The following is an 11,030-nucleotide window of genomic DNA, read 5'->3' as shown; positions in this document are numbered from 1 at the left end:
CGTCGGGCCCTCATACCACCCTCATGGAGTCTGTTTCTGACCCGTTTGAGCAGACACATGCACATTTGTGGCCTGCTGGAGGTCATTTTGCAGGGCTCTGGCAGTGCTCCTCCTGCTCCTCCTTGCACAAAGGCGGAGATAGCGGTCCTGCTGCTGGGTTGTTGCCCTCCTACGGCCTCCTCCACGTCTCCTGATGTACTGGCCTGTCTCCTGGTAGCGCCTCCATGCTATGGACACTACGCTGATAGACACAGCAAACCTTCTTGCCCCAGCTCGCATTGATGTGCCATCCTGGATGAGCTGCACTACCTGAGCCACTTGTGTGGGTTGTGGACTCCGTCTCATGCTACCACTAGAGTGAAAGCACCACCAGCATTCAAAAGTGACCAAACATCAGCCAGGAAGGATAGGAACTGAGAAGTGGTCTGTGGTCACCACCTGCAGAACCACTCCTTTATTGGGGGTGTCTTGCTAATTGCCTATAATTTCCACCTGTTGTCTAGTGGACAGTTTGATTTCACAGAAGTGTGATTGACTTGGAGTTACATTGTGTTGTTTTAAGTGTTCCCTTTTTGAGCAGTGTGTGTATATATGTATGTATATATATATACACACACACATACAGTTGTGGCCAAAAGTTTTGAGAATGACACAAATATACATTTTCACAAAGTTTGCTGCTTCAATGTCTTTGGATATTTTTGTCAGATATTACTATGGAATACTGAAGTATAATTACAAGCATGTCATAGTGTCAAAGGCTTTTATTGACAATTACATGAAGTTGATGCAAAGAGTCAATATTTGCAGTGTTGACCCTTCTTTTTCAAGACCTCTGCAATCCGCCCTGGTATGCTGTCAATTACTTCTGGGCCACATCCTGACTGACGGCAGCCCAATCTTGCATAATCAATGCTTGGAGTTTATGAATTTGTGTGTTTTTATTTGTCCACCTGCCTCTTGAGGATTGACCACAAGTTCTCAATGGGATTAGGGTCTGGGGAGTTTCCTGGCCATGGACCCAAAATATCGATGTTTTGTTCCCCGAGCCACTTAGTTATCACTTTTGCCTTATGGCAAGGTCCATCATGCTGGAAAAGGCATTGTTTGTCACCAAACTGTTCCTGGATCGTTGGGAGAAGTTGCTCTCAGAGGATGTGGCTTATTCATGGCTGTGTTCTTAGGCAAAATTGTGAGTGAGCCCACTCCCTTGGCTGAGAAGCAACCCCACACATGAATGGCCTCACGATTCTTTACTGTTGGCACCTTGTCTTCTCCGGACAAGCTTTTTTCCGGATGCCCCAAACAATCGGGACGGGGATTCATCAGAGAAAATGACTTGACCCAAGTCCTCAGCAGTCCAATCCCTGTACCTTTTGTAGAATATCATTCTGTCCCTGATGGTTTTCCTTGTTGAGAAGTGGCTTCTTTGCTGTCCTTGACACCAGGCCATCCTCCAAAAGTCTTTGCCTCACTGTGCGTGCAGATGTACTCACACCTGCCTGCTGCCATTCCTGAGCAAGCTCTGTACTGGTGGTGCCCCGATTCCGCAGCTGAATCAACTTGAGGAGACGGTCCTGGTGCTTGCTGGTCTTTCTTGGGCGCCCTGACGCCTTCTCACAACAATTGAACCGCTCTCCTTGAAGTTGTTGATGATTCGATAAATGGTTGATTTAGGTGCAATCTTACTGGCAGCAAATTCCAAATGCAGTGGAAATGTTATTTTGGGATTCAGTTCATTTGCATGGCAAAGAGGGACTTTGCAATTCATCTGATCACTTCAGAATATTCTGGAGGATATGTAAATTTCCATCATACAAACTGAGGCAGCAGACTTTGAAAATTAATATTTGTGTCATTTTAAAAACTTTTGGCCACGTGTGTGTGTGTGTGTGTGTGTGCGTGTGTGTATAATATATAGAGTGATATTGGCACGCCTTGTTATTAGTATTGATGAGTGACATTTTGAAGTGTTAGTAGGTTTTCTGTCTCTTCTCCAGAGGTAGGTAATTCCCAGAATAACAAAGGAAGACTTCCTGTCAGTCAGGCTGATGCATGTAACATGTCAAGGTACTATACTATCCCTGCAATCACACAACTCCTGAACAGAATAGCTCTGCTCGAATGCTTGTAATGTGTCGCTGACTAACACGTGAAACACTGTCCAGTTTTTCTTAAACAAATTGTAGCTGAAAAGGCACAGTTACACTTAAAACATTAAACAATTATAATAATTGGGCAGTCTCCTGTCTCAATTCTATAGAAGGGGCCACATGCACTCCCAGCCGAAGAGAAGAGTCCATGTGCAGCCCATTTTCACAGCTTGGTTGAGGCTGTGAGGCAGGTATTTATATGTTTTGTTGATTCAAGGTTAGATCGGCATGGCTCTGAGAAAGTGGGAAACCTCTGCTGTGCCTGGGGAATTCTGGGAATTGTAGCGATTGACCACTAGCCAGGGTGACACTCCCCTCTGGTCAAACAGCCTTATCTTTGATTGTTGTAGAGTGAACTCAGGCTTTCCACAACTCCCTGATTCTTCATTATCACCCAGTAGAAGATTAAATCATAATCATGTACAAATATACAGTGCTACTACCACAGCCTTTCCTTGAACACAATGCTAATAACTAGAAATCACATGACTAACACAGAGTATGAAGGAATAGTTGTGCAAGACAAGTGCCATACACGGTACATTGTTAAACAATAATGCTTTTCAGTGAGGCTTATTTCAGAAGCTAGGATTGTTTTCGTGTGGCATTGCTTTCTTGTGAAATGAGGTGTACATAGCGTGCCGTTGTTGTTCTTACGGTATCTGGCTGGGATACTGGTGAGATGAGTTCCCCAAAACCAAGGATTCTTGAAACTGTTACAGGATTTTTCTTCTTGGACTGCTGGCCAAAAACAAGCCAGAGTCTGTAGTCTACTGTCATACATACAGCCCTGTTAGTACTGGCTAATTGTTTATTGATTGGACAACTACATTACTCTGTAATGACAGTGACACGTGTGTATGAAAATACACTGAGCACAGCATTAGCAGGCCTGCTTAAACATAGGTGCTCACCTCATGTCAGACCTATTACTGATTACCACCCAAGGTCTATTAGGGTTTGACATGGGTTTGTTACTGGTTAAGGTATTAAACATGCATGGCCTGTGAAACATGAGAACAGACATTAGCACCGTCATCCAGTCTCTGTAGCTCCAGAGCCGTTGGTTATGCACGTCACTGTTGCAGCAGAACAAAGCACTGACTGACAGTCTCCTTACCTCCACTGGATGGCTGCCATCTACTGTGCAAAGCCTTACTTACCTGCATATCCTGTACCTCTCATGCTAATACAGTGGCAGGAGCTCTATTTCCCGTAATATATTTACACAACAACAATGCCAGCAGAGACCTGGCAGACGTTGAATAGAGTTATAAGAAGCGGGTGAGAGTTGACAGACAATGGGTCGATTTTTATGTACCATGTCACTTTTTAAAGAGCTGTCACAATGACGGATAATTCCTCGTAAACCATCTGAACAAATATTACGAGATACAAGTTTGAACAGGCAAGTTCATCAGAAGTGTGGTGGGGTTAGTTAAGTTTGAGATGACAAAATGGGAAAACGGCTGTGCCAGTCGTTATAAGCCATGCAACTATTTTGAGTGCAAAGATTTCTGAACCAACTGAGGAGATGTATTAATAAGTACTTTGTATTTATCTGCCATACGGTGTACCCCTTTGATAAAACACATTGTTAAAGGAGCTGCTGTAATCACTGCGTTTTGGAGTAATAGGCTACCTCTCTCTGGCTGGATCCATCATCGAGACCCCATTAATAGCAAAATGAGCTGGAAGGGAGAAAGATTTGTCTTGATGCAGGACCAAAGTAAACACTAAGCCTTCGCCTCTCACTTCATGCCTCATCAGGCTTCATAAACCCACTTTGGATCACATTGCAGAAGGAAAATGTTTGTATACCACTGTTGAGTTTCAGCCTAGACCTGACAGGTTTAGGTTAGTTAAACAACCACTGGAATGGACAGGTAACTGCCAAAATAATGGAAACACTTGAGGAAATGAGGGATACAAAGTGTATTGAAAGCAGATGCTTCCACACAGGTGTGGTTCCTGAGTTAATTCAGCAATTAACATCACATCATGCTTAGGGTCATGTATAAAAATGCTGGGTAGACCATTATTTTGACTACCGAGGCTATGCCTCCATAGGATGACAATGCCCCCATCCACAGAGCTTGATTGGTCACTAAATGGTTTGATGAGCATGAAAACAATGTAAACCATGCTATAACTGCCTCAGTTACCAGATCTCAACCCAAGTGAACACTTATGGGAGATTCTACCACCATCAACAAAACAGCAAATTATGGAATTTCTCGCGGAAGAATCCCTCCAATAGAGTTCCAGACACCTGTAGAACGTATGCCAAGCTGCATTGAAGCTGTTCTGGCTCGTGGTGGCCCAATGCCCTATTAAGACACTTTATGTTGGTGTTTTCTTTATTTTGGCAGTTACCTGTATAGTTCATGCTACAGTGCATTTGAGATGTTCTTTCATGATGATTGCAGGTTATGGTCGAAAGATACAACATAAAGGTACACTACATTACCAAAATGATGTGGACACCTGCTTATCTAACATCTCATTCCAAAATCATGAGCATTAATATGGAGTTGGTCCCACCTTTGCTGCTATAACAGCCTCTACTCTTCTAGGAAGGATATCCACTAGATGTTGGAACATTGCTGCGGGGACTTGCTTCCATTCAGCCACAAGAGCATTAGTGAGGTTGGGCAATGATGTTGGGGGATTAGGCCTGGCTTGCAGTCGGCGTTCCAATTCATCCCAAAGGTACTTGATGGGGTTGAGGTCAGGGCTCTGTGCAGGCCAGTCAAGTTCTTCCACACCAATCTCGACAAACCATTTCCATATGGACCTCACTTTGTGCACGGGGGCATTGTCATGCTGAAACAGGAAAAGGCCTTCCCCAAACTGTTGCCACAAAGTTGGAACAACAGTATTGCCAGAAATGTCATTGTATGCTGTAGCGTTAAGAATTCCCTTCAACGGAACTAAGGGACCTGGCCCGAAACATGAAAAACATACGCAGACCATTATTCCTCATCCACCAAACTTTACAGTTGGCACTATGCATTGGAGCAGGTAGCATTCTCCTGGCATCCGCCAAACCAAGATTCATCCGTTGGACTGCCAGATGGTGAAGAGTGATTCATCACTCCAGAGAACACGTTTCCGCTGCTCCAGAGTCCAATGGCGGAGAGCTTTTCACCACTCCAGCCGATGCTTGGCATTGTGCATGGTGATCTTAGGTTTGTGTGCAGCTACTTGGACATGGAAACCCATTTCATAAAGCTTCCAACGAACAGTTCTTGTGCTGACATTGCTTCCAAAGGCAGGTTGGAACTCAGCACTCGGCGGTCCCGCTCTGTGCGCTTGTGTGGCCTACTATTTTGCAGCTGAGACGTTGTTACTCCAGGACGTATCCACATCACAATAACAGCTGCCTGGAACAGCTCTAGCAGGGCAGAAATTTGACGAACTTACTTGTTGGGAAGGTGACATCTTATGTTGAAATTCACTGAGCTCTTCAGTAAGGCCATTCTACTGCATTCTAATGTTTGTCTATGGAGATTGCATGGCTGTGTGCTCAATTGTATACACCTGTCAGCAACCGGTGTGGCTGAAATAGCTAAATCTACTAATTTGAAGGGGTGTCCATGTTCTTTTGTATATACTGTATAGTGTACTTCAGACCTGTGTTCTGTCTGTCTCACACAGTAATAAACACATACATAAAAGTAAGAGCACTGACTGACAATAACAGCCCCCCTCTTCCATATACACACACACACATCCAGATGCACATAGACACACAGGAATGTGGCCATCCTAATTCTGGGATATCAGTAATTATAGATGAGGTACAGCTGAAGCCGGAAGTTTACATACACTTAGGTTGGAGTCATTTAAACTCATTTTTCAACCACTCCACAAATTTCGTGTTAACAAACTATAGTCTTGGCAAGTCGGTTAGGACATCTACTTTGTGCATGACACAAGTAATTTTTCAACAATTGTTTACAGACAGATTATTACACTTATCATTGTATCACAATTCCAGTTGGTCAGAAGTTTACATACACTAAGTTGACTGTGCCTTTAAACAGCTTGGAAAATTCCAGAAAATGATGTCATGGCTTTAGAAACTTCTGATAGGCTAATTGACATCATTTGAGTCAATTGGAGGTGTACCTGTGGATGTATTTCAAGGCCTACCTTCACACCCAGTGCCTCCTCCTTTGTCTCCAAGAGATGAATGTACTTTGGTGTGAAAAGTACAAATCAATCCCAGAACAACAACAAAGGACCCTGTGAAGATGCTGGAGGAAACAGGTACAAAAAAATCTATATACACTGTAAAACTAGTCCTTTTATCGACATAACCTGAAAGGCCACTCGGCAAGGAAGAAGCCACTGCTCCAAAACGTCCATTAAAAAGCCAGACTACGATTTGCAACTGCACATGTAGAAATGTCCTCTGGTCTGATGAAACAAATATATAACTGTTTGGCCATAATGACCATCGTTATGTTCGGAGGAAAAAGGGGGAGGCTTCAAAGCCGAAGAACACCATCCCAACCATGAAGCACCGGGGTGGCAGCATCATGTTGTGGGGTTGCTTTTCTGCAGGAGGTACTAGTGCACTTCACAAAATAGATGGCATCATGAGGGAAGAAAATTATGTGGATATATTGAATCTCAAGACATCAGTCAAGTTAAAGCTTGGTCGCAAATAGGTCTTCCAAATGAACAAAGACCCCAAGCATACTTCCAAAGTTGTGTCAAAATGGCTTAAGGACAACAAAGTCAAGGTATTGGAGTGGCCATCACAAAGCCCTGACCTCAATCCTATATCAAATGTGTGTGCAGAACTGAAAAGGTGTGTACGAGCAAGAAGGCTTACAAACCTGACTCAGATACACCAGCTCTGTCAGGAGTAATGGGCCAAAATTCACCCAACTTATTGTGGAAAGCTTGTGGAAGGCTACCTGAAACATTTGACACCAAGTTAAACAATTTAAAGGCAATGCTACCAAATACTAATTGAGTGGATGTCAACTTCTGACCCACTGGGAGTGTGATGAAAGAAATAAAAGCTAAAATAAATAATTATCTCTACTTATTTGACTTATTCTGACATTTCACATTATTAAAATTAAGTGGTGATCCTAACTGACCTAAGGCAGGGATTTAAAAAATATATATTAAGCGTAGGTGTATGTAAACTTCCGACTTCAACTGTAGGTATTCCTCTTGTCCAGATGGGATAGAGCACTGTAATGGTGATTGCATTGTCTGTGGACCTGTTGGGGCGGTATTCAAACTGAAGTGGGTCTAAGGGTGGCAGGTAAGGCGGAGGTGATATGATCCTTGACTAGTCTCTCAAAGCACTTCATGATGACAGAAGTGGGTGCTACGGGTTGGTAGTCATTTATTTCAGTTATCTTTCCTTTCTTGGGTACAGGAACAATGGTGGCCAACTTTAATCCTGTGGGGACAGCAGACTGGGATAGGGAGCGATTGAATATGTCTGTAAACACACCAGCCAGCTGGTCTGCACATGCTCTTAGGACGCGGCAAGGGATGCCGTCTGGGCCAGCAGCCTTGTGAGGGTTAACACGTTTAAATGTTTTACTCATGTCGGCCACGTAGAAAGGGGGGTGGGGTGCAGTCCTTGTAAGCGGGGGGGCCACGACAGTGGCACTGTATTATCCTCAAAGCAGGCAAAGAAGATTTTTAGTTTGTCTGGAAGCGCAATGTCAGTGTCCGTGACGTGGCTGGTTTTCTTTTTGTAGTCAGTGATTTCCTGTACGCCCTGCCCATATGTTTCGTGTCTGAGCCTTTGAATTGTGACTCCACTTTGTCTCTGGCATTTCGTTTGTTTGATTGCCTTACAGAGGGAATACACTGTTCAAATTCAGCCATATTCCCAGACCTCTTTCTGTGGTTAAATGCGGTGGTTTGCGCATTCAGTTTTGCGTGAATGCCGCCATCCATCCACGGTTTCTGATTAGGGATGGTTTCAATAGTCACAGTGGGTGTCACGAACATCGTTGGAAGCATACTCGGAACAACGTGCAACGTGATCTGGGTTCCACATCTTTTTCATTGAAGTGAACCGCACAACAAAACAATAAAGAAACAATGAAACATGACTATGTGGTGCACATGCACAAAACACAAAATATTATCCCACAAACACAGGTGGGAAAATGCTACTTAAATATGATCCCCAATTAGAGACAATGATTACCAGCTGCCTCTAATTGGAAAAATTAAACTAGAACCCCACATGGAAATATTAAACTAGACTACCCCCTAATCACGCCCTGACCTACTCCACCATAGAGAAACAAGGGCTCTCTATGGTCAGGACGTGACAGTACCCCCCCCCCCCCTCCCTCCAAAGGTGCGGACTCTGGCTGCAAAACCTTGAACCAAATGGGAGGGTTAGGGGGGATGACTAGTGTTGGTGGGGGCTCCGGTGCGGGTCGTAGCCCCCGCCCAGACCCCAGATCCGGCCACCGCGCCTGGCTGAACGCCGTGCCTGGACTGGGCATCGGTGCAAAGGATCCCTTCCCATCCAATATCTCCTCCCAAGTCCAGGCTACCTTTTCCTCCTGGGCACGCTGCTTGGTCCTGTTGTGGTGGGATATTCTGTCACGAACGTCGCTGGAAGCATACTCGAACTAACGTGCAGTGTGATCTGGGTTCCACATTTTTTTTATTGAAGTAAGTGAACCGCAAAACAAAACAATAAAGAAACAACGAAATGTGACTAAATGGTGCACATGCACATGCACAAAACACAAAATATTATCCCACACAGATGGGAAAAATGCTACCTAAATATGATCCCCAATTAGAGACAACGATTACCAGCTGCCTCTAATTGGGAATCATACAAATCACCAACATAGAAAAATTTAACTTGAACCCCACATAGAAATATTAAACTAGACTACCCCCTAGTCACGCCCTGACCTACTCCACCATAGAGAAACAAGGGCTCTCTATGGTCAGGATGTGACAGTGGATACAACATCGCCAATGCACTTCCTTATAAACTCACTCACTGAGTCAACTCATAGATCGATGTTGTTCTCTGAGGCTGACCGGAACATATCCCAGTCTGCGTGATCAATACAATCATGAAACGTGGATTCCGATTGGTCAAACCAGCGTTGAATGGTTCTCGTCACTGGTACATCCTGTTTGAGTTTCTGCCTATAAGACAGCAGGAGCAAGATGGCGTCGTGGTCGGATTTGCCGAAGGGAGGGTGGGGTAGGGCTTTGTATTCATCGCGGGAGTTAGAGTAGCAGTGATCGAGTGTATTACCCCCCGTGAGTACTGCAATCAATATGCTGATAGAATTTAGGTAGCCTTGTTCTCAAATTTGCTTTGTTAAAATCCCCAGCTACAATAAATGCAGCCTCAGGATATATGGTTTCCAGTTTACATAGAATCTAGTGAAGTTCCTTGATGTCCATTGTGGTGTCTGCTTGGGGGGAATGTGCTGTACACAGCTAATATGGCCGGCATTTGATTTGGTAAGAATTCTAGGTCGGGTGAGCAGTAGGACTTGTGTTCCTGTATGTTGTTTTGATTACACCATGAGTCGTTAATCATGAAGCATACACCCCCACCCTTCCTCTTCCCAGAGAGGTGTTTATCTCTGTCGGCGCGATGCATGGAGAAGCCCAGTGGCATGGAGAAGCCCGGTGGCTATTCCGACAATGTATCCCGAGAGAGCCATGTTTCCGTGAAACAGAGAATGTTGCAATCTCTGATGTCTCTCTGGAAGGCAACCCTTGAACTTCATCTACCTTGTTGTCAAGAGACTGGAGTAGTATACTCGGGAGCGGTGGGCAATGTGCACGTCTACAGAGCCTGACCAGGAGACTGCTCCGTCTGCGCCTTCTGCGGCGCCGTTGTTTTGGGTCGGCTTCTGGGATTAGATCCATTGTCCTGGGTGGTGGTCCAAACAGAGGATCCTCTTTGGGAAAGTTGTATTCCTGGTCGTAATGTTGGTAAGTTGACATCTCTCTTATATCCAATAGTTTTTCCCGGCTGTATGTAATAAGACTTAAGATTTCCTTGGGTAACAATGTCAGAAATTATACATAAAAAAAACAAAATACTGCATAGTTTCCTAAGGACTCGAAGCGAGGCGACCATGTCTGTCGGTGCCATTGACGATTTCATTAAAGTGTGTGTGTTTGTATGTGCTTGAGTGCCTGTTTGGTTGTTAAGGGTTAATGTAATCTGTCCTTAAATACTGCATCTGTGTGTGTGTATTGGGGAAATGTGGGTGGTGGTGGTGTTTTTATAACACCCCACCACCCACATGTATGGCTTTCAGAGGAGGACTTCAATATTTCATAAAATTAGTTCTTAAAAACGTAACCAGGTGCCCTGGAGCCAGACGACTTTATTGGGCTCACATCAAATTCAGTAGACTGACTGGAAGGAAGCTGAGTGAGGTGGGAGGTGTAGTGTTGTGTTTGTGTGGGCGGGTGTTAAAATTGATGGTTTGGGGAGATGGGCGGTATGCCTTGGATGTTTTAGTTATGGCCGATTTGTAGGAAAGTGGTCAGCTTGGGAACTGTGTAAATGTACAGAGCATGCTATCACTACAGGTATATGGGAGAGTATAGAACTGAATACCAATCACACACACACAAATCACCTCTTGTTGTCTCGGTGGAACTCCCAGGGTGGGTCTTCTTGATAAGTCTGCTGTGACGTAACTGATGCCTTGACCTTTCGGCGTGGCTCCATTAGGGCGGGCGGACGGACAGATGGCCAGGCCCGGCTGTTCTCTCCCCCCTCCTGCTCTGGTGATGACTGCACTGCTTCTGTTTACCACTGGGAGCAGGATGGTGGTGATTGTCCAGCATCCCTGTGGTGTCTGTCAATAACACAGCACACCC

The sequence above is a fragment of the Oncorhynchus gorbuscha genome, linkage group LG20, assembly GCF_021184085.1.
Source record: "Oncorhynchus gorbuscha isolate QuinsamMale2020 ecotype Even-year linkage group LG20, OgorEven_v1.0, whole genome shotgun sequence".
NCBI lineage: Eukaryota > Metazoa > Chordata > Actinopteri > Salmoniformes > Salmonidae > Oncorhynchus > Oncorhynchus gorbuscha.
The sequence above is the reverse complement of the archived record's forward strand: the minus strand, read 5'-3'. Positions refer to the sequence as shown.